This window comes from Camelus ferus, chromosome 18 (genome assembly GCF_009834535.1).
Source record: "Camelus ferus isolate YT-003-E chromosome 18, BCGSAC_Cfer_1.0, whole genome shotgun sequence".
NCBI classification, from domain to species: Eukaryota; Metazoa; Chordata; class Mammalia; order Artiodactyla; family Camelidae; genus Camelus; species Camelus ferus.
In genome coordinates this window covers 20,362,219-20,386,042 of record NC_045713.1, presented here as the reverse complement: position 1 = coordinate 20,386,042, position 23,824 = coordinate 20,362,219, and positions in this window count along the sequence as shown.

The window sequence follows — 23,824 nt, the reverse complement described above, 5'->3', positions numbered from 1 at the left end:
GGGATGGTGTTAGAAGATGATACATGAGAAGACATAAAGGAGGTGAGGGAAAGGCGTGAGGCTGGCTACAGGGGAAGTATACTCCAAGCAGGAGGAACAAGTGCAAAGCCCCTGAGACGGGAATGTGTACGAGGAACAGCAAGGAGAGTAGCGGGAGGCGAAAAGTGGAGGGGAACAGATCACATTCCAGAGTGAGGACTCCACCTTTTATTAAGAGTGAGCAGGGAAGCCACTGGTTTCAAGCAGAGAAGTGATAGAACAAAGCTTGTTTGTTTTGTTTTTTGGTGTAATAAATATTAGTCTCAGTCCACAAACTCAGGAAGAAAAGGAATACCACTTTATTCCCCTTAAGACAACTTAACTGTGACCCTTCTCTCCCAGAGCAATCCCATCTCAACCACTACTGCACCTCCCTCCTTTGTCTAAAGTCACTCTTGAATAAGGGCCGTCTATGAAGACTGTATATGAAGACTGGAACACAAAGGTTGGCCTCTAATGAATTACATCACGGTCATTGCCAATGTCCTTGTTGTCTGATCTGCAAGAGATCCTGTGTCATGAGTGAGGCATCGAGACCTCTTGCTAAGGATCCTATCTTCCCACGCAGAGTCTGCAAACTGTATCTGTTCAGTAACTCCAGATGCTGTAACAAATAAATCCGCAATGTCGATGGCTTAATGAAATGGGAGATCATTTTTGGCTCATGTGATATTTCAGTGCAGGTGATCCTGGTTGGTGGGAAGCTCCCCTCCATTTGGTGATATAGGGACCCAAGCTTCTTGAATCTTGTGCCTCTACAACCCCCTAGAGAATCAGGAGAAGGGGCAAGAGAGAAAGGAAAGGCACATCCACTTCTTAGCCACCGTGACCTGGAACTCACACACATCACTTCTATTTACATTCCGTGAGAGAGAACTAGTCATATGACTCCACATGGAGACAGGAGAGGTTGGAAGAGGATGCCAAGCAACACTGGGAGAGCTGAAAGGCAATGAGGTTGACACGGGGCCAATGGCACCCTGGTTAGCCATGCGCAGGCTGAGTGTGTACGAGTTACTTTAACGTCAACGTGCTCCATAGAACATGGACTGAATACCAGGTGTGATCCAAAGAAAGGCTGCCTGAGTTGGAGTTCCCACTGTCACTTACTTGCCAAGTTCCCTAGCAAAACCTCTTTGAGCCTCTGTCTCCCCCATTAGACTGAGTGATCTATAAATCACATAAAGCACTGAGCACCATGTCTGCAGGCACCTGAAATCCAGAACTTCTTGTTTCATGAGGCTTGACTCTCTTATCAGCTCTGTTCTAGAATTAAGAGGTTCTGGTCTCCTTACAACTTCCTGTGTTTATCTTATCGGGACCCCTTTGGGGTGGGTCTCTGTTCTGGGAAACCAAATGCTCCCAACAGAAAAGTAGATCAGACTTATGTGAGGCTAAGGGTTCAGAATTTAAGGCAGAGAATGAAAACCGGTGTTTTGATAAGATTTCAGGGAAGGGAGGGAGGGAAGGAAAGGGGGAAGTAAAAAGGATGGATGGAAGGGTAGAAAGAAGGGGGCAGCATGTGTTAGGTAGAAAGTTGGGAAAGTGGGGAGATACAGATTAGAAAGGAGAAAGGAAGAGAGAGGGAGGAAGGAGTGAGTGGAGGGAATTGGAAGGAGGAGGAGCTGGGCTCTGAAGCCTCTTGGAGGATCTACGGATTTCTCTGGCCAGAGCCAAGTCTCACAGTGATCTGGGCCTGCTACCAAAGCCCATGCACTCCCACTAACCAGCCTTGAGGGCAGCAGCAAGCCCACTGTATCCACAGCTTCATAAAGGAGTCGTCATTTTATTGTCAAGAGCATGTGCCAATCTCATCCAAATCAATTAATTCCTTAATCACACTGTGAATGGAGCAGGATGTGAAGCGCCCATGTGGGAGCAATGAATATTAGCCGTATTTAACTGCCAAACGCTTCTGATACCATAAAGCATCCTCGAGGTTGCACAATAAAATCCAAAGTTTAATTGGTGGGTAACAAGGCCCCAGGCAATTGTACCTTATTAATGCTGACAACAGGAATATGTATGTGAGGGCGTGACAGCCGGCTAGTTAGAGTGATGCCAGCCACCAGCCCCAGGAACTGGAAGTGACTAGTGTGCGGCCCAATTGCAGAAAGATTTAGGATGTCCCTCACCATGGGATCTTTCTCAAGTGCCGAGCTGTAAATACATCCTCTCCCCCACCCACCTATGCCCCAAGGGATGTTTTGGAAAAGGTAGAGGAATTGAGAACAAAGGCTTATGGGTACAGGGAGGCAGACACTGGAGAAAGATCTGATGCAGGCAGGCTGGGCTGCCCTGTAAGATTGTATAAGTTGTGTACTGCACAAGGCCTCCACCTTGAAGTGGGGGTGCACCAGGGCTGAAATTCTGGCCTGAGCTCTGCCCACTAAAGCCATGTGCCTTGGTGTGAGGTTTTATCTTTTCTGAGAAGGCAGGTTTTTCCTTAATCCAAACATCCTGAGGGCAAACTGCATAAGCTCTTTGAAACTCAATTTCTCCATTTGAAGAGATTGCACTAGATGAGAAATTATCTTTTGAATGTAACATTGCCTAATCCCATTTTGTTCATTCAGTCATCCAACAAATACATACCAATGCCTACTGTGAACTACAGATTAGTCTAGAATCTGGAGATATGGAGATGGCCTCCTCTTTGGAGAAAAGACAGAGTCCCAGGCAAACATTTGCACCAGCAGCATACTGGAGGGGGCAGTGGGCCCACACCTCTGTTCCAGTGTAGGGAATGCCTGAGGCCTTACTTCTGTGCTGTCTCTCCTGCCGCCCGCCACAGCAAGGGCAAACAGTAGATTATTAATAATGCATTTATTATATGGCTTTGACTTTCTTTCTTATCCAGTTGTCACCACTCCCAGACTGGGATCTCCTTGAAGTCATAACTATGCCGTATTCATCTCTGGCACCCCCAAATCCAGCCTGGGGTCTGACACACAGTACAGGCTCATAATGGGTTAAGTATTTGCTATATGCTTTAAAAAAAAGAACTGTAATAAGCACTTTCCACGTACTAACTCCTTCATTCAGCATTTTTGTTCTGCAAGGGGTCATTTATTATCTTACTGTCCCTCAGCCCCTAAAACACTCTCTGCACATCACACTGTAGGGGGCAGCACACATTTTCTGTACAGGGCCAAACAGTAAATATTTTAGGTTTTGTGGGCCTAAGGTCTCTGTCACAAAGGCTCGACACTGCCACTGTAGCCCAAAAGTAACCATTGACAACACATAAACCGATGAACCTGGCTGGAATTCGTGGACACTGAAATTTGAATTTTATATAATTTTCACATGTCAAAAGTATTTTTCTTCTTCTCATTTTTTTCAACATTTAAAAATGTGAAATTATTCTTAAATTGTGGGCCACATGAAAAGAGGCTAGACTTAGCCTGTGGTCTACACCTGGCCAACCGCTGCTCTACTCAGGTTACGCGGCTGGAGGTCTGCACACTACATTTCCCAGAATTCCTTGATGCCTGGCTTTCTTTCGGGTTTTGCCGGGAGGCACTGTTGAAAGATTGGCAGGAGGAGGGGAGAAGAGTCTCACTTCCGTCAGCATCCCTCCAACATCAAAGGACAACCGTGGTTCTAGCCACTCCCAGCACCTGGCACTTAATGTCCCCAGAGATGTACACACCAGCCACCTGGTCTCCCCGGAGGCATGAGGACCACCCCTAGAGGACTTCCCTTCATGATCCACATGCCCACCTGCAAGGGATTCTCCCATGAGCGCCTAAATTCTGCAACTTCATCTCTTCCCTCTCCTCCCCAGCACTAGGGAACAGTTGCTGCCTTCCACGTTTCTAATACTTAGGATACGTCAGCCTCCCTGTTTTTTCGCTCTTTCGAGTCCCTAACACCTGTGTAATCAATCCCCTGTATTATATCCTCTCCATTTGAAATACCTGGGGTGATTTCTGTTTTCTTAACCAAACCTCAAACAATCCATCCCCACTTTACAGATGAGAAAACTAAGGCTGCTAGACATTTAGGTCCGGGTCAATGTAGTAAGTAAGTCAAGAATATTTAATCCAACATCACCAAAGAGGGGAAGGATAGATTTATATTGGAACCCATGACTGGCTGACCCAGAAACACGTATGCTCTTAGCCAGTGTGAGATACAACAGGAAGGCCTCACTACTCACATTGCTCCCAGTGAACCCAGCACAGGTCTAAGCATCCTGCAGACACCATGTTCTGAGGGCTGAATGAATGATCTTCTATCTATGAGCCTAGCAACGGGCTGGGCATGCAATACGTACAAGAGATGACTGTTGGGGGAAAAAAATAGAATGAATGTCTTAGGCCAGTAGTTCTCAATCCTGGCTGTACATTAAAATCTCCTTAATAATTTTAAAAACATGCCCAAGCCCCACTCAAGAGCAAATGACTCAGAATCAGGCATCAGTAATTTTTATGAGTCCCCTGGGTGATTCTAATATACAGCCAGGGCTGAGAATTACAGCTTTAGGAAAACTTTAGTGGGCTGCATCTTCCTGAGAAACCATGAGTCTCCCTACGGGGGGTTAACTGAAACCAGGTGGCTGTGCACCCTCCCTGGCAGGTTTCACCCCAGCACTGTCCTGTGCAGTATGGTCACAGCTGAAGGTGAAGGCCCCGTTGTTCAGTTAGTGTGAGAATCCGTCCCGGGGTGGCAATCATTTCCAGATTCAACCATAGTTACTGAGCACTACTATGTGCTTGGTGCTATGTGTTAGGTGTTCTGTTAAAATTCATCTTGACAGACGCAGAAGGTACTTACCATTGACAGACTGAATATACAAACGGTCAATGGTCAGACCATATAGGACAACACAACTCTGACTCACAGTGGTCAGGGCTTGGGTCACAACTGCCAGTTCCCCTATTTTTTTCCACAGCTTCTAACTCAAGAGCAACCAGAGAAAGCCCAACATACTCCTCCCAAACGATTAACGTAAGATACTTCTAGTTAGCCTACCTGCGGCTTCCCCATGCCAACGCCCTCCCAACAGGGCACACGTGAAGTCTGCTTCACTGCGATGCTTCCTCACCCCACTGCCAAACACGAGTGATGGACGGCGACTGACGCCCTTACTATTATAGCACGTTCTGAGTAAACAGATTCTATTTGCTCTCACTTGGATCGTCTTCATTTATTTCCACATTATTATCTATAACAGTTTAATTGTTCTATTTTTTTCCAATGGTACAGAGGTGAAATGGAAGCTCAAAGAAGTTAGGTAACTTGTCTGAGTTTACACGGCTGGAAAGAGCAGAGCCAGGTGGTAACCACTGAGAAGCAGGTGAGCGTTAAGAAGCAGAGCAGAACAAAGCCAGAAGCATCAGCTCCAGTGTAAAGACAACTGACTAAAATCCTGAGTGAGGCCCTTACAGACCTTGCATGGGTCACTCAGCTCTCTCTGTGCCTAAGTTTCCTCAAATCTCTAGTGGAATGAAAATACTCCACAAGGAGTATAGTGTACTGGTTCCAAGTGAAGTCTCTGGAATAAAACTCTTGGATTCAAACTCTGATTGTATTACCAGCAGAGTGTCCTTCAGAAAGTTGCTTAGCTTGACTGGGCCTCGGTATTTTTGTCCACAAAATGAGAATAGTTCATTTATCACAGGGTTATTAAGATAATTAAATGAGGTATTTTTAAAGCACTTATGGGGCACTTACTGTGTACACATCAGGCCCAGTGATAAGTGTTTTGCAGGCATTAATTTATTTCTCATAGCAATGCCATGAGTTAGGCACTATTATGATCATCTCCAGTTGACAGGTGAGGAGACTGAAGGAAAAGGAAATTCAGTAACTTGTCCTTGGACCTATGTCTAGGAAAAGGGAGAATGTGTGTTAGAGCCCCAATCATTGGTACATGACTCTGCCTCTTGAAGATGAAGGATGCAAAGCATTTACCTCAGTGCCTGACACATGGTAAGCTCCAAGGTGGGAGCAATGAGTTGTAATTAGTTGGTCTGTCTTTAAAACTGTTTCCAATACAGGCTAATGCCTTCCAGGAAGATAACATATCATAAAAAGATCACTCATGGACACACAGAGAGTAAGAGAGAGAGACCACAGATGGGTCTGATTTAAACAAACTTGCTCAAGAGTCTAGTAGAAATATGAATAAATTTATGGGGGCAGTTCACAAAAAAAGAAATCTAAATGGATTTTAAACATCTGAAAGTATGCCAAACTTCATCTAATGTCTTCTTCAATTTATTTTTTTAATAAGATACTGTTTTTCAGGTTGACAAAGCTCAAATTTTTTGTCAATAAATATTGATCCTAAAAGTTTGTCAAAAATTGATCTTAAAGGTTTTCATCACAAGATTAAAAAATTGTAACCACGAATGATGACAGACGTGAACTAGATTTATTGTGGTAATCATTTTGCAGTATATACAAATATTGAATCATTGTGTTGTTCACCTGAAACTAATATAATTAATTATACCTAAACAGGTATAATTTATACCTACATACTAAATATAATACCTGAATCTCCCCGAAACTAGGAAGAAAAATGCCAGAATGTCCACTTACACCACTTGTATTCAACATTGGGCAAAAGCCTATAAAATACACAAAAATTAAAAAAGAAGTAATAAAGCTATCTTTATTCAAGTTGACGTGATTATGTATGTAGAAAATCCAAAGGAATCTTCCCCTAAAACCACTAGAATATGAAAATCTAGCAAAATTATCAAATACAAGTTGACTATTAAAAAATCAATTATATTTCTATATATTACTAACAAAAAACTGGGAAATTAAATAAATGTTTAATAGCGTTAAAACTATGAAAACTTTGCCATGCAAGAACTGAGTGCTAAAAGCTTACAAAACATCAACACCTTGCTAAGTGTAATTAAACAAGACCTAAATAAATGGAGAGACATCCTATGTTTATGGACTGGAAGACAATTTGTTAGGAGTGAAGTCTCCCTACGTTGATCAATAGATTTGATGCAAAATCAATCAAAATCTCAGCAGCCTATTTGTAGAAATTGGCGAGCTGATTTTTAAATTTGTATATGATGAAGGACCTAGTATAAGCAAAACAATCTTGGAAAATAACAAGTTTGGAGGACTTTCACAGCCTGACTTCAAAACTTACAATAAAACTATAGTAATCAAGAGAGTGTGGCATTGGAATAAGAATCACTGCAAAAGAGAAGAGAATCCAGAAAAGACCCACAATTACACAGCCAGATGTTGTTGTTGTTGTTGTTCTTTACTAAGATACCCAAGCAATCCAACGGGGGAAAGAAACAGCTTTCTGGAACAACTGAATAAGCACATGGGAAAAAATTAACCTTGACCTCTATTTCATACCATTTACAAAAAAATCAAGAAGGATCATAGATAGAAACTTAAAAAGTAAAACTAAAATTTCTGAAAGAAAACACAGGAGGACAATTTCATAGCTTTGGCAGAGATTTCTTAGGAAAGAAAAAGTGCTAACCATAAAAGAAAATGAGTTGGAATTCATCGGTATTTTAAAATTTTACTCAAGTTATACCATTAAAAATAGGCAAGGCACAGACTGGGAGAAAACATATACCTGAGAAAAGAACAGTATCCATATTACATAAAGAACTCCTACAAATCAATAATAAAAAACAAACAACCCAAGAGAAGTTGTCAAAAGACTTGAACCGACATTTTACAAAAGATAAATGAATGGCTTATTAGCGCATGAAAAGGTGCCCAATATCTTTAGTCATCAGGGAAGTACACATTAAAACTCATTCAAATGCATTAAATACTCATTAAAATAATGAGCTAAAACCTTACGCGCAACAGAATGATCAGAATGTTAAAAGACTGACAACGTAAAGTATTAGTGAGAATGTGGAGCAACTGGGATTCTCACTCCTTGCTGTTGGGAATATAAAATGGTACGGTCCCTTTGGAAGACAGTTTGGTGGTCTCTGACAGAGTTAAACGTCACCTGCACTACAATCTAGCGATTCTACTCCGGACAGGTGTCCAAGAGAAATGAGAACATACGTCCACACAAAGAGTCATTCAAGAATGTTATTGATAGCTTTACCTGTAATAGCCCCAAGCTGAAAACCACCCAAACATCCAAGAGAAGAATGGACAAACGAATCTCAGTATCACCACACAATGGAATACGATTTAGCAATGAAAAGAGGACACTGATAACAGCACGTATGAATCTCACAGACCTTAAATCAACAAAAGAAATCAGACACAAGAGAGGACACACTGCCTGATTCCACTCATACAATGTTCAAGAACAAAATCTATGGTGGTAACTATCGGAGCAGTGGTTGCTTCTTGGTTCAGAAGCCAAAACTGACTGGGAAAAGGGCATGAGAAAACCTTTTGAAGTGATGGAATTGTTCTCAATCTTGATTGGGGTGTGAGTTACGTGGGTTTATACATCTGTCAAAGCTGTACAGGGAAGGTCTGTGCATATTACTGTCTGTGAATTATATCTCAACTTTTTTAAAGCCCTCACAATAGAAAGGGTGTGAGAAAATTCACCAGCATACATGCCTGGTGAGAGTATAAATGTGGTACAACCTCTCTGGAGGGCAATTTTGACAATACCTATCAAAATGAGTGATACAGATACACACTTGACCCAGTCATTTCACTTCTAAAATTCATCCTACAGATATATTCATGCATGCACGATGTAAAGACAGTCGTAGAAAGACATTCTTTGCAAAATTGTTTGCAATAGCAGAAGACTAGAAATAACACAGCAATCCATCTATAAAGGGCAGGTTAAATAAATTACAGTGCTACATTTTAATAGAATACAATGCAGCTGTTAAATTCATAAGGGAGATTGCTATGTACTGATATGAAATGATATTCAAGATATATGATAAATTGATACACAGGGAAAAAAGGTGTAGAACAGAGTTTATAATATCCTTCCATCAGTGTAAAAATAAATATGCACATGTAATATATCTTGAAAGGTGCATAAAAAACAGAACATGGCTGTTGCCTCTGGGAACAGGGGCTGGCAGGCTGGGAGACGAGAGGTTAGACACTGGGGGAGAATTATTTTCACTGTATTACCTCTTTTATTGTCTGAGTTTTTTTCTTTTCTTTTCTTTTCTTTTTTTTTTACCATATGGGTATTATGTAAATCATTATATTTTTTTAAAGCAAAGAAAAAGACCAGCATCCTGGGGCTAATTCATTTCCCCTGGAACTTGACTCAGACCCTTCAATTCTTGTGCCCCATATACCCTGGGTCTGTCCTGGTTCCTCCCATCATTTTGTCTCCCTGGCCTCCAATCTCGGATCTGACCTCAAATCCACTGACTGGCTCAGCTTTGCTTTCCTACCGGACCACCAGTGCTTGCATATTAGGTACTTTCCCATCCAACACTGCCCTCCACCACTCAGCATCTCAGTAATTGGATTCTCCAGCCTTTTCTTGATTCCTGACTTTTCCCAAGCCAAATGGATCAACCCAGAGCTCACACCATGTGGACGCCCTAAGATGAGACTATGAAATACCCTTGTAATTTTCCGATGCCTTAAGACATATACTCTTAAATATTTAGCAGATTATAAGTGACCTAAAGTTTTAGTCTGGCTTTTAAAAATAACTTCTTAATGAGGCGACATGGATAGTTCGCCCCCAGGCGGAACTTAGAGATAACTGTGGCTCCCTTGGTGAATGTGAGGGCGGGTTCACAGGAGTTTCTGCGTATTGTTAATGAAAGAATCCCAGGGGCTTTGCACCCACTCCAGGGACAGATGCGCTGCTCCCGGCTTCCTCTCTAATCCTGCAGGTTGTAGCCTGATATTTAGAGATCTGTGGGCAGAGAATCAAAGAACCTGGTCTGAAGCCTGACTCTGCCACTGATTTCCTCTGTGGCCTTGGGCACATCACATCCCCTCTCTGGGCCTCTGGGCCTTACTCTGTTGCATTAGGTCATCTCTCAGATGCTTGCGGCATTTAGCTTGAGACTTCTGAGTGTCTACAATTATAATTAGTTGTCAAAATATATTTCACAATAAAAAAGGGAAAAGAAGGATTTTTTTCAACTTTAAAAAATGGGTTTAAAGAAAAGGAGAAAAATCACATTTCTTTTAATCTTTGTTTTCCTGGCAGCATTAGCACCACCAGGGAGCTCGTTAAAAATGCAGAATCTCGGGCATCATCCCAGACCTACTGAATCAGAATCTGAATTCTAACAAGATTCTAAGGTGTCTTTTTTTCCTTTGAGTCCCCAAGGGACATAAAAATGCACCAGAGATCTTATATAAAACTGGAAACTTTAGGAAAGGGTCTTCTCTGTCTTCAGGCCACTCTGCCACAGGAGATGAACTAGATATAAAGTAGGACTCATAACATTGAATGCCTACAGAGGTCAGGCAAGTAACATAACCTAGCAAAGGAGCCTGGGTGAAGCAATAGGGAAGGGTGGGGACTGTGGTTAAGTGCTTGTTTCATCTTAAGTGGTCCAGCCACAACTCAGCATCAGTTAACTGTTACCATATGGAAATGCAGGGCCTGTGTTGCCAAGTCTTGTGATTTTTTTTTTAAGTTAACCTGGATGTTCCAATTTCTACGTGGAATCTCTTAATGATGGAAACATCATCAGGTCAAACATCACACAGTTTAAAGCCAGATATAATGACAATTTCAAAAGCCTTGAAGCTAGAATAAACTTGAGTTCAAAACACAAAAGGCGAATAAGGTGGCTGCAGTGTTATGAATGACAGAGAAAGCAGAACAAGCCCAGAAGGGGTCAGTAGAGGTGTTGGCCACTGAGAAGAGGAGGCCGAATGATGTGTCATTTGTTGGTGAACATGGTGGTTACAAGCACTGGGACTAGAGTCCAAGCCTGCCTTATTCTCTCTGTGACCTTAGACAAGTTATTTCATGCATATGTACCTCTCTTTCTTAATAGTAAAATGGATTTAATAATGGTATACACCTTAGAAGGTCAATACAAAGAAGCAACAATTAATACATCAAGGCACTTCGAAGAGTGTCAAAACCAAAGTAAGCCTCAATAATTGTTGTGAGTGCTATTATTTGCCTTCTTTTTTCACTAGCACTACAAAGGTCATGCACACCTGCTGGGGGCCAACCCACACATTAGACTTTTTACAACGGGCTGACCAGCTCCTCTCCTCTAAAATTTTCAGACAAAGAATGGGCACAAAAAGATCCGTAGAGAGTTTCTTTTTGCAAGTCTTCTCCCCTCAAGATAGCTCAGCCTGCCCTGACCTAGCCCCAGCCATGCCGTTTGTCCTAAACATTCCTTTTTCCCCTGTACTTTGTTTGGTAGAGTCAGCTTGGTGTTGAAGGCCCTCTGCAGGCTGCCCACCATCAAAGCAAGATTGTTTATTCATTCAACAAGCATGCATCTGGCATCAGCAGTGTGTTAGGCACTGAGCTGGATCTTTGGGATTCGGGTGTGAACAAGATCTCTGACTCTGGAGTTTCCATTTGAGTACAGCAGATGGATGATAGGACATAAGCACATAAATAAACAAAACAATGTCAGAAAGCAGTGAATTCTACCAAGGTGATGAGATCAAATTAGGGGTGACCATTCCAGAAAGGGCATTCCTGCTACACCTCTAACTAGAGCGTTTGGAATTAATTTGCCTTGACCAAAGGTGGAAGCCCTGAATGCTTTAGCCGAGAGCTCATTTTACACTCATCCATCCATCCATCCATTCATTCATTCATTCATTCATTCAATCGTTCATTCCACAAGGATCTAACGAGGCCAAAGATTTGCCAAGCTCTTTACTGAGCAATAAGGAAACAGAAATCAAAAGACATGATTGCTGCATTTAGTGGACTTCCTGGTCTGGTGATGAATGAAGACGTATTAGTAGACAACTAACAACTGAAAGAATCTTTTCTTCTGGCGAAGTTTTAATTAAGGAGTTTATTTCATGATAGAAAAAGCAAACTTGCCCGTGGGTTATTATTCTTGGAGAAATTCAATTAACCTTGGCTTTCTCAACTTCTTGACTCTTTAAGTCCACCCAGTTCAACTAATAGTAGTTCCACCTACTGAAGACAAGGCAGAATTGCAGACCCAAGTTCCCCTGAGACATGAGCCCATCTCATCTAGAGGTGCTGTCATAAAACTTTAATGCCTGCGTGTATGCTTGTATAAGGATCAATATGGCTCAAAGGTGAATGTCTTTAACTGGTCCTGGCTAATGAAAAATGTACAGAGATGGATTAATAAAAAACATTTTGTGCCAAGTGATGTTTCCTCTCATGGATAATAGCAGTAATAACATCAAACACAAAGGTTCACTTTTAGAAGGTCATTTAACATAATAGCAGCACTGTGATGTCTCTATTATCATCCCATTTTGTAAATAAGGAAGCTGGGGCACAGAGATATTAATAACTTGCCTGAGTACCCAGCTAACAAATGGTAGGAACAGGATTCCAACCCAAACATGTTGGCTTCTAAAGTCCATAGACTATCATGATGCCGAGGAAATTTTGCAGTTGTTAGAATTTGAAAAGGAAGATTTTCCATCATAAAAGAGACACAAGACACTCAAAGGATCTTTCTCTGAAACTGTCCATAACATATTCACACTGCCAATGAAAAACTATTTCAGCAACTCAACATTATCTGTCATGTTTAAATTAATGTTGTTAATTCGCATATATGCTGAGTGAATCTTGAAGGATAAGAAGGAAATACCCAAGCTCCAGGCACGAGGGGCCATGTGGGCAAATTCAAGGAGACAAAAGAGATCATGACACATTCATGTACCTGCAGATACTTCAGTGAGGCTGGAGTGTGTGGTGTGAGGCAGGGATGGCAGAAAATGAGGCTGGAGAGAGACAGAAGCAAAAGCCAGGCTTCAGGAATAGACTGAACAGGCATTAAGATTGGACCTACTTGGTAGGGGATGGGGGAAAGAAGGTAAACATCTGCGAACTTGACTTTGGATTCTGCCATCCTTGAGGGAAGTACCCCAAAATGTGCTGGCATCATCATCCTTTATTGGCACCTGGTGGGCAGACATGCACATAACCAGAATCTTTACTTCACTTGGGAGGGAGATTAAAGCAAACCAAAACTGCAAAAGGGATCATCTCAAGGACCTGTTGGAGCAGTGGGGTGCCTTCTTGGAACTAGTAGGTCAAGTCACAGGGTTTGAAGGTCAGGGAAGTTGGTCCCTCCACCCAGCAGCAATGCTGCCTCCTTCTCTGGTTATTCATCTCTGTGTAGAAAATCTTGTCTTTGCCTGCATGACAGGAGCACTCATCCCTTACCTGTATCTTTTGGCATTTTTCTGTAAGTCATATTTCTATCCAATTGTAACAACCACACACATCTCAAGGACCATGGATTTTAACATTTGGGCCACAGAGAGTCTTTGAAAGGTGGACTTTAAGGAGAAAAGTTATGGTCAGATTTTATAGAGAAATCACTGTGACGATAGTGTGGAGAATGGCTTAAAGGAGGTGAGATTAAGAAAGCAGTCTAAGAGAGAAGTCATGAAGAACTGAACCCAGACAGTGACTAAAATCTGGGAGTTGGAGAGGAGCAGAGAGACTCAGTAAGTATTTAGATTGGAATTTTCAGGACCCAATGACCAACTGCATGTAAAAGAGAAATAGAAAGATACTCTAATGACTCCCAGGTTTCAGGACTGGGTATCCTGATGGTGTCATATAAGGAGATGCAGAGTGAAAGAGGGATATTTGGTTTATAGAAAAGGCATATGAGATGTTCAACAGGCACTGGGAGAGAAGGAGCTGGAGCTTGAAGAAGGCTGGGCTAGAAATGGAAGTTATGGAGATGGAAATAATAGATTAACTCAGCCAGGGAGAAGAGAGAATGAAATGCTGGGAATATCAATATCCAAAAAGTGACTGAAGGAAGGGAAGCTAGTAAGAGAGGCTGAGAAGGAATAAATGCAGGAGAAGCAACAAAAGTCGGTATTATGGGGGCCAGAGAAGCCACTGCAAGAGGATGGCACAGCCAATGCTATCAGATGCTCCAGGAGTCAAGTGGAGTGTCAGCTGGACTTCGATATAGAGGGTTACTGGTGAAATGTTTGAAGTGGTTTTAGTGAATCGAGGGAACGAAGCTGGATGGATGGCATTGGATTGAGTAGTCAGTCGGAGAAAACAGAGACAGTATCTTGGCCTGCTTTTAAATAGAAGCGATAAGAAAAGCGGTAAGACAATAGCAGTGATTTTTCAACTCTGGCTGATTATAGAATCACCTGGGGCAGTTTCAAGACGTCTGGATTCCGGGGCTCACCACCACCACCTCAGACGGTGTTAACTGTTCTGGGGCGCGGCCCCAGGCATCTGCTTTCACAATCTCCTGCTATTTGAGTTTGAGAACCTCTGAGCAGGAGGACGGTGTGGCACTGAAGGAAGGTTGTTACAAAGCTGTTATTCCAAAGCGGGAGAGGTTCTTGAGCAGGTTGCAGTGGTGATGGCAAATAGTAAAGAGGCAGGGATAAACATGTTAGAGAAACAAACAACCGTCACCAGAGCAGAATCCCTGAGTGGGCAGGAGGATTTGATCTCAGGGATACAGGTGCATTCGCCTTACACAGTTTTCCTCTGAAATGAGGGTGGAGGGAGGGGGAAGAAGGTGTGGGTTTCAGATGGAGAATAAAAGGAAGATGAGGGACTTTTTCCTCCTGACTATAATTGTCTTTGTAAAACAGAAGAATGGTTAGTTTGCTAAGAGGGCGGGGAAATGGTAGCAGGGAGCTAGATAAGAAGAAAGACTTGAACTTGTGCTGCATGTGGACCTGCAGGAGGAGGCATCCCCATCTGAGGCTGAAGCCAGGAATCTGTACGTAAGCGCCACTGGAAGATAAATTCCACGAGGGCAGAGCTGTTCTCTGTGTTGGTCATTGCTGTATCAGCAGGGTTAAATTCAGTACACTGGGGAAATACCAAGATGAACCAATGTGTTGTGGCACCAGTCTGTGACACTTTATTTCCTCAGCATCATTTGGGAGGCCAGGGTTTAAAAAAAAAAAAAAAAAAAAACCTTGAAGCAATTCAATAAGGCTGGAGTTTAGTGTTCAAGGATAACCTGGAGAGGCATGAAAGATGGGTCCTGACCATGGAGCATCAGATAGACCAACCAAAAGACTGTGGGTTTTATCTTGAGGGCAAAAGGCAGAGAGACAGAAGAGATCAGTGTTGCCAAAAATCCACTCTGGGCTTTGAGGGATTATTTGAGGCGGGTGACAGGCTATTACAATCATCCAGGTGAGCGATGAGGTAGGCAGTCCTGGGAGACTGGTGAAAGCAGAGGGTCAGTTTCAAGAAGGCAAATTCCAAATCACCCTAAGGGACAGCTTTACCATTGTAGGAACTGCCCAAACGTGGCTGCTTTGAGCGGCAGCAAGGGCCCTCATCTACTCCGGGGGCACGCTGGGCGCTGAGGGCCGAGGGCGCTCTCCATGGATCTGTGAAACCCAAACAGCCACCTTCACTGCCTGCCTCTTTGGGACGCCTTGTGGCCTCAGCTGGATGGGAACCCCCTCTCCTCCAGCTCACCAAATTGCTGTGCTGTATTTAAAAGCCAAAGAGGAAAATAAACCCCAGCCCAAGGAGGCAGCGATTTTGGCATTAAATAAAAGGAATGTTTTTATCCTGCAATGAAAACGCTGTGATCTTGGAACACAATTTGCATAAACAGACAGTTTGGCTATAAACAACCTCACCAGTAACTGGTATTTACATATAGAACAACTCAGTCAAAACCCAATTAAAGGCTCTGATGGATTGGGGATTGTCAAAACATTTAACAGGCTTCACAGCAGCCAGGCGATTTATACGCCTCGGTCGGACCAGGCGTTCCTGATTTCTCCTCCCATCTGCTCTCTCTCCTGCCCCCAGCCTGTGAGCAGACCAGTGACTCCCAGCCCTCCCCCAGACTGGCAGCCTGGCCTCCAACAGGAGGGAGAGAGATCTCCCTTAGCAGAGAAGGGAGCAGGATCCCGGCTGGGGTCACTGACTCGCCTAGGGAAAGCGGGGACCAGAGCTCATAGAGAGTTTGGGCACATGATGCTGTCACAGGGTCTGCTCAGATGAGGCAGGATTTCAGGAGGATCCAGACAATATGGCTGCCTCTGCGGCTGCTTTCACACTACAGGAGCAGTGCTGAGGAGTTGCAACAGAGCCTTCACAGCCAGCAACACCTAAGATATTTACTCTCGGGCCCTGTAAGAAAAAAATGTTCTGACTTTTGGTCTAAATGGTCCAAGGTCCCCTCCTACCTGGATGTTGCTTGGTCTGTTCTGAAGGATGCAAAAATCTAAAGAGGATTCCAAGGCAAAAGGAATCCAGTCTTTGCTCTCTTCTGTCCATCTCCATGCATAAGGATAACAGCATCTTTGATTTCCTTTCCTCGACTTGAGTTGGGGGTCCACAGAAACTGCCCCCATCTTCACAGCCTTCTTGCAGGAGGGAGCTCTCTCTGGCCCGTCTTCTCAGCTTCCTTCAGTTAGATATCCTATCTCTTCCTTCTGAGAGCCCATAAGAGTGAGGGAGAGGGGGAGCACTCCTTTCAGAGTGATCTCTGGGAAATTCAGAGATACAGGGAAGCTGAGGAAGGGCTTAGTTGTCCCGTTAGGTAGTGAGCCCCCCATCCTTGGAAGTGTACAAGCAGAGAGGACTACTGTGTAAAGCCCCTTGGACCTCAGATCTTGGGTTCTGTGGCTTCTCAAGCACTGTCCTAACTAAAGTCCATATGGTTACTGCCCTTGATGAGTTCAGCAGCCCCCTGTGACCTCTCTACCTCAGGTGTGGCCCCTCTGATCCATCTCCAATAGGATCAAGTGGCAGCTTTGCAAATTTTGGATTTGTCCTTGTCACTCCCAGGACTAAATTCCTTCAAAGGCTATACATTGCACCCAGGATAATATCCAGACCTTAGCTTAGCGTTTATTTGTCTTTTGGGCCTGCTGAATTCTCCAAGCTCATCTCCTACACACTCCACCTCCCATCTCCAACCAGATCCAACAGCTACTTATTCTCCAATCATGAGTATCTCTCTACCTTTCCTCGGCCATTCCCTCTGCCGGGTATGCACATCCCTCACCTTGTGCATATGATGAACTCCTATGTACTCTTCAAAACCCAGCTCAGATACCCTTCCTCCTGTGTAAAACCTTTCCAAGATTTCCTCATTGCAGATTAGTTTCTATTAGTCAGTCCCTGTGAAATAGATCTTGATCACAGCCCTATTTAGAACTTACGACATTGTACTAGAGTGAGTTACTTGCAGGAATATATCCCCTAGTAGACGGCGTTCCTTGAGGGAAGAGAGAGTGACTAACTCATCTTCACAAGCTTAGTCCAAGGTCTTGCACATAGTGGATGTTCAATACATGTTTTATGAATGAATGAATGAAATTTAATCAAGTCAAGATTCTAGGAGCTCAAGCCACCTGATCAAACCAGGCCTGCTACCCACTTGAGGATCTCATAGCATGTCTTAGGAAGCTCCTGAGGATGTCTTCCTATTAAGGGCAGATTTAGGACAACCACTTACTCCAGATTTTTTTCCTTCTTTCTGTCAACTTCCTGAGTTTCTCCCTCTACTACTTTTCTGAATCTCGGGACAAGACACCTGAGTGGAGAGGTAGGATCTGTGGAGTCCAACGGAATGGATTGTAGACACAGGTCTGCCCCAGGCCCCTTGTATGCTCTTGAACAAGGAATCTGCAGCTCCAAGTAGTAAAATGCAGACAGTAAATAACCCCACAAAGCTGTAGTGGGGCCTAGTGGGTTAACACACATTCACGCCCCAGGCGTCACTGCTTCAGAGATATGTGCTCCCTTCATCAAGATTCCTGAAGACCATCTAACCTATGATCGATCTGCTGCTTGAATTTGACCTGAAGACCATCTAACCTATGACCTATTTGCTGCTTGAATTTGAAACCTGGGACAGGTGGGCATTCGGCTGTTCCAAGACACCTAGCAAGAGAGATGTAATAAAAAAAGTAACAGTCACCACAGCATGTTTACAGATTTTTCACTTATAAAGCATGGTTGTAATTTCTGATTCTCGTACACACACACACACACACACACACACACAAAAGAACCATAAATCAGTGTCCCAAGTAAGGCTCTAAGGACTCGGTCAAGGTCACTCCTGAGATAAGCTGCTGACCCAGAATATGGTCCCAGGGCACTTGCCTTGAGCCCTGGTTTCCAGGTGACTTCCAGGTGATCAGAATTTGGTCCTTTGGTGCATCCTTTTCTCCAGACTTTCCCCTCAACATACACGGTGGGAACAGTGCAGACTTTCAGTTCTGAAGACTACCCCAAATCGTCACCGTCATCATCACCTCCCTTCCCACTGCTCTAGCTGAATGACTGTATTGATCAAGACTCTTGGTTGTAAGTGATAGAAAACCCTACTCAAAATGACATACAAAAATAATAACAGTGATAATAATAACAGCAATAGTATAAGCTCTTTCTGTTTCGTATAACTGAAATGTACAGATGAGGGCTCTGGAGGAACGGTTAGGTCCGGCGTAGACGATGTGATTAGACCTCAGTCCCTTCTCGATTCTCTCCACTGGTCTCAGTTAACCCCTACCCGCCCTGCCTCATAGAGGCCCCCAACAGCCCTAGACTTACCCACGTTACAGCCCTTCTTGTTTCAAGCCCCATCAGAGAAGGAGCTTCTCTTCCCCAATCTTCCTAAACAAAGCCCCAGAACTTAGTGGCATTGTGCTGACCTGGGTAGGAAGCCATTTCATACCTGAAAAGTGGCTCTGGTGAGCAGACTGATCTACACCCACCAGCCAAGCCTGGGTCATATGCCCACTTCTGGAGCTGGAGGATTCGTCAGTCTTCCCCAGCTTCATGAACTGAGCCTCGAGGATGGGTGATTTCCCCAAAAGAAAATCTAACAAGTGAGGTCCTCATCCGTGACTTTTTGGAGCCTCGGTTTCTACCCATGAAAACTAGAGTATAAAAATGCCTCTCCCTCATCGTGGTATCAATTGGAAACAGAAATTGAAAGGACTGTACAACTCCTACTATGTGACTACAGCCCTGTGGTTTTCACCTTCTTCAAAGATTCTGCCCTCCGAACCCACTCCACTGGCTCTGCTCTGGTTTAGGACGTGATTGCTCACCTACACGGTTGCAAATCGGACTTTCAGCCTTCCTGGCTCTCCCCTGGCTGGAGGCACCCCTTCGGTGCCTGACAGCCCGATTAATCTTCCATTTCAGCCAAGTTCAGGGAGCTGGAGAGCCCAGCCGTGCTGAACTTGTCTCGCACTCCACCTAGTGAATCTCAAGGCCATCGGAGCTGGACCAGTCATCTGTTCCTCCTCCACTCCCCGTAGTGAGTGCATTTCCACGCCCTCCTTGCCAGTACCCAGCCATCTGAACTGCTTAAATATTTCTTTCTCGGGAAAGCTCAGAGGAAAAAAAAAAAAAAGATATATCCAACCCCAGGATTTGGAACCTTCCTTCTATTATCTCATAAAACATCATGTTCATATCATAATTTCAATCCGGAGAGAGGATTTGCCGTGTGGGCTCTGAGATGCATACAAATTGCCCTTCTCAACCTCTGGCTACAATAAGCAAACTTCAGAAGCTGACAGTTTACTTGATAAATACCTAATAAAGCTTAAATAATTACTGAAAGCAGACAAATGAAAGAGTAGAACGGCAAGAGGTGCTGGGGTGATAAATCACAGGGAAGGAGGCAGGGACCCAGCAGCTCGGGGGGAGGGGGGAGCAGAGTGCAGCAAGGGGAAGAGAGAATCAGAGGCGGGGACTGAGGGCCGGAAAGAGGCAGCGATGAGGGAGTGGCTGGGGAGCCAAGTGATGCGCAAGATGGGTTTCCCTTTGGGGACCAAACAGGACCCCCTGTGTGACGTTTCTCAACTCTTCCTGAAGAAAGAGAGTCCAGGAAATGTATTAGTCCACCTCATTGTCTCTGAGTACCCAGCTGTGGAGGGGGGCAGGACTCCAGATACCATACTCCTTTATAAGCTCACCCAGCCCCCAACCCCAATCTTGAGGCTGGAAGAATTCGAATCATTCTTGGATGCCATACCTTGAACTTGACCTAGAGTCATCATCCCCGATAGACTTGAGGAAGGTATCCCAAACTCTTCATTCATTCACTTATTCACTCACTTGTTCAACAAACATTAACTCTGTACCAAAAATAGGGTTCAGCAAACTTTCAGTCTAACCAAAGATGCTTGTGGAGGCAGATGATCAAAAAATGGTACAGACTGGAAACAGAAGTTTTGGGAGTTTGTAGAAGTTTAATCTGGTTCGGGGTGAGTGTGGGGAGGGGAAGGCTTCACAGGGGAAATAGCACTTAACTTGGAATCTAAAAGATAAATAGGAATTGGGGGAAGCGTATTTCAGGCAACAGAAACAGCAAGTGCAAAGACCCTGGGGTGTAGCAGTTTTGTTGCAAGAAATCCTGAGGCCTCAGCTCCTACACCAATGCTGTGTGACAACTCCTGCCCCCTTAGTACCCTCCCCCACAGGAGAAGTTCTGACTCCCATGTTTCATTTACTGAGGTAGGTTTTCTGATGCGCATTTTAGAGATGAGGACACTGAGTCCCAGAACTGGCATGGGCTGGTTGTCGCCTGTGTGGTCATAGATGGTGCTTCTGTTTTAGATTCGAGCCTCCAAACACTCAGAACCTGCCTTTTTCCCTTCCTCACTCTTCAGCCCCAGCCTAACAAACCTCCCTAATTATTCGGAATACTTCTGGGAAAGGATGCTTCCCTGTCCTGCCAGATTCCCAGCAGGGATCAGAACTTTCCTGGATTCCAGCTGAGTGGGTTCCCAGTGACAGGATGCTTCTCTGATGCATCCCTGGATGTCCAGCTATCACTACACACATGTACACACACACACACACCATCACCAGCAACATCACACACAGACGTCTTCTGGCCCTCCATGGAGACTGGGTCTTCCCTCCCTCCTGACCCCCTGATGTCAACCTCTGTAGGTGAGTCTGCCTCCACAGCTTCATCTCCTGAGGTGCCAGAAGGTAAAACCAGATGTGAGTCCTCATTTGGTTGCGATGACCCTTCCAAAGACATTCTGCTTGAGACTTAAAAGAAATGGCTGGGGCTCTTATTCATCCATTCTCAGAGTCATTTGAACTAGCCAACAATACTGCTTGGAGCCAGTGTTCTCTCCCATAAAATTGGCATAATTCTGGCACATCCTGCCTACTGACAAAGTTCTAAATACTTTACAGACCTTCACATTTGGATATCAATTTACCAAAAAAATTCAAATGTCACCACCAGGCAGAGACCCCCTTCTCTCAGTTGAAGGCTCGTTAATGACTAACCTTGGTTTTTTAAGACTGGATGTGACTAAGTTAATCTTTCTTCCCAAACTGTTTTCTGTGTAGTAGTATGATCGCCATGTCAGAAATTACTTCTCCCTGTTTTGTGTCTGATCTTTCTACAGAAGTGTGTAATAGTCACAATTCTTGCTGTAACAAAAACAAAATCCAAACTGGCTTAAGCAAAAAAGTAATTCATTGCCTCACAAAACTGGGAAGGATTCCAAGGTAGCTCCTGTGATCAAAGACCCACAAAACCAGAGCCTCAGGAGTTCAGCCTTATCCAAACTCTCTTTCCCTGCTTCCTCAAATCCTGTGTCTTATTTCTGCTCTTTTCTAGTTTCATTTTAAACACAAACCAAAACCCAAAACAGACAAAAACCTCTCTTTATTGTAGGGAAGATGACCACAGACAGCCCCAAATTCACGTCCTCCCAACACACCTGAACTAGCCATTGTTTGTATATAAATCCCAGGGAAGAACTCTGACTGGCTCTGCTTGGATCATGTGTCCATTCCAAAGGGTACTGTGGTTGGTCAGGTCTGGGTCACACAACCACCCTAGTTGCCAGGAGGCTTAGGAACTATGACCAGAAGAAGAGAAATGAGGGTGGAAATGTTCTGGGAAGCCAAAAATAAATAGATCTCCAGCCCAACAAATGTTGTTGCTACATGAGGAGGAAGATATATAAATGTAGTATGAGTTTCAGGGTGTGGGAAAATAGGAATATTAACTGGTGCAATATTTCTATTGAAAAAAATTTTTTTTGTGGGGTGAGGCAGTTGGGTTTATTTAGTCATTTATTTTTAGAGGAGGTACTGGGGATCGAACCCAGGACCTGGTGTATGCTAAGCATGCACTCTACCACTTGAGCTACACCATCCCCCCAATATTTCTATGGAAAAAAAATTTTAATCTGTTTTCAAAAAACCTAAAGTGTTTATACCTTAGATCCAAGAAGCCAATTTCCATGACTATATTCTGGGGGAGGAGAAAATGTAGAAAGATGTGTGTACAAGAATTCTCATTGTAGCATCATTTTCAGTAATGAAGAAGAAATAACCAAACTGTACAACATAAACTAAACATTAAATAAATTATGATACATTACTTAAAGGGCATATTATCAATTTTTAATGATTATGACGGACGTCTACACCTACTGACATGGAAAGAAATTTATGACATGTTAAAAGCTTTATAAAACCAGTTTGCAAAAATAAGTTTAGTCAAATTTTGGGTTTTTTTTTTTAAAGTATATTTACCTTTGGGGGTAGCGGTTGGAATGGGGAATAGGAGGGTTTCTTGAGTCAAAGATGTTCTGTTTCTTGATATGCTTACTAGAACAAGGATACATTTACCTTATGAAAATTCATCAAGCTGTCCATTCATGATATGTGAACTTCATGCATAGTATATATACTTCAGTAAAAATAGTTTTTGCAGATGTATATATTTAAAGAAAAAGATTTAGGGTGGTTATCTCTGGATGGTGTAATTAATAGAGATTTAAACTTTATTTTTGTGCAAGTCTTTACTGTCTGACTTTTTACAATAATTGTGTATTACTTTTGTAGTCAGTAAAAAAGAAAACTAATTCCATTGGCAGTGGGAAAAGGAAGAATGGATAAGACCAAAGAACTAGAATTTCAATAGCTAGTAAAATTAGTTAGTTTGCACAGGGCCAGAAGATATACACTAGATGGGCCTACAGAGACAAGGCATGGTGGAATGTATTGGTTAGGAATGGCAAAAGTGCTGTAACAAATAGACCCAAATATATAATAACTCAAATACAATAGAAGTTTCTCCCTGACACTCGCAGTCTAGGGAAGGTATTGTAACCGAGCAGGACCCTATGGGGACTTCCCAGGACAGGTCCCCTCCCCATGTCCTCTGCCTGCCTCTTGTGTGTAGAAAAACTTTAGTCCCCTAGGCTTCCCCAAGTTCCAAAGAGTACATTTAATCAGAGAAGTGAGAAAACACAGAAAGAAAGGAAAATAGTCAAGCAAGACAAAATGATAGTATAATAGTTCAGCCATCAAAGTCAAGGACCTTTAGTTCCTCCTCAAGGGCTACTGATAATATTCTGAGCCATGTCCTTTGAGCTGTTTTGCAAAGACCAAAACACCCACCAGATGGAAGAGTTAGCTGTATGCTGCCCACAAGTATGGAGACTCCAAACCATTTGGAACCAGAAGGCTGATGATGTTGACTCCTAATTACCTCACCACCCCCCAATCAGTAGAATGTCCACGAGCTGATCACACACCCCACAACTCTTCTCCCTCACCCTGTCTTCAAAAACTTTTCCCTAAAAGCCATCAGGGAATTTGGGTCTTTTAAGCACTAGCTTCCCTGGCCTCCCTGCTTGGCGCCTGCAATAAACGCTGCACTTTCCCTCACCACAACCCAGTGTCAGTAGG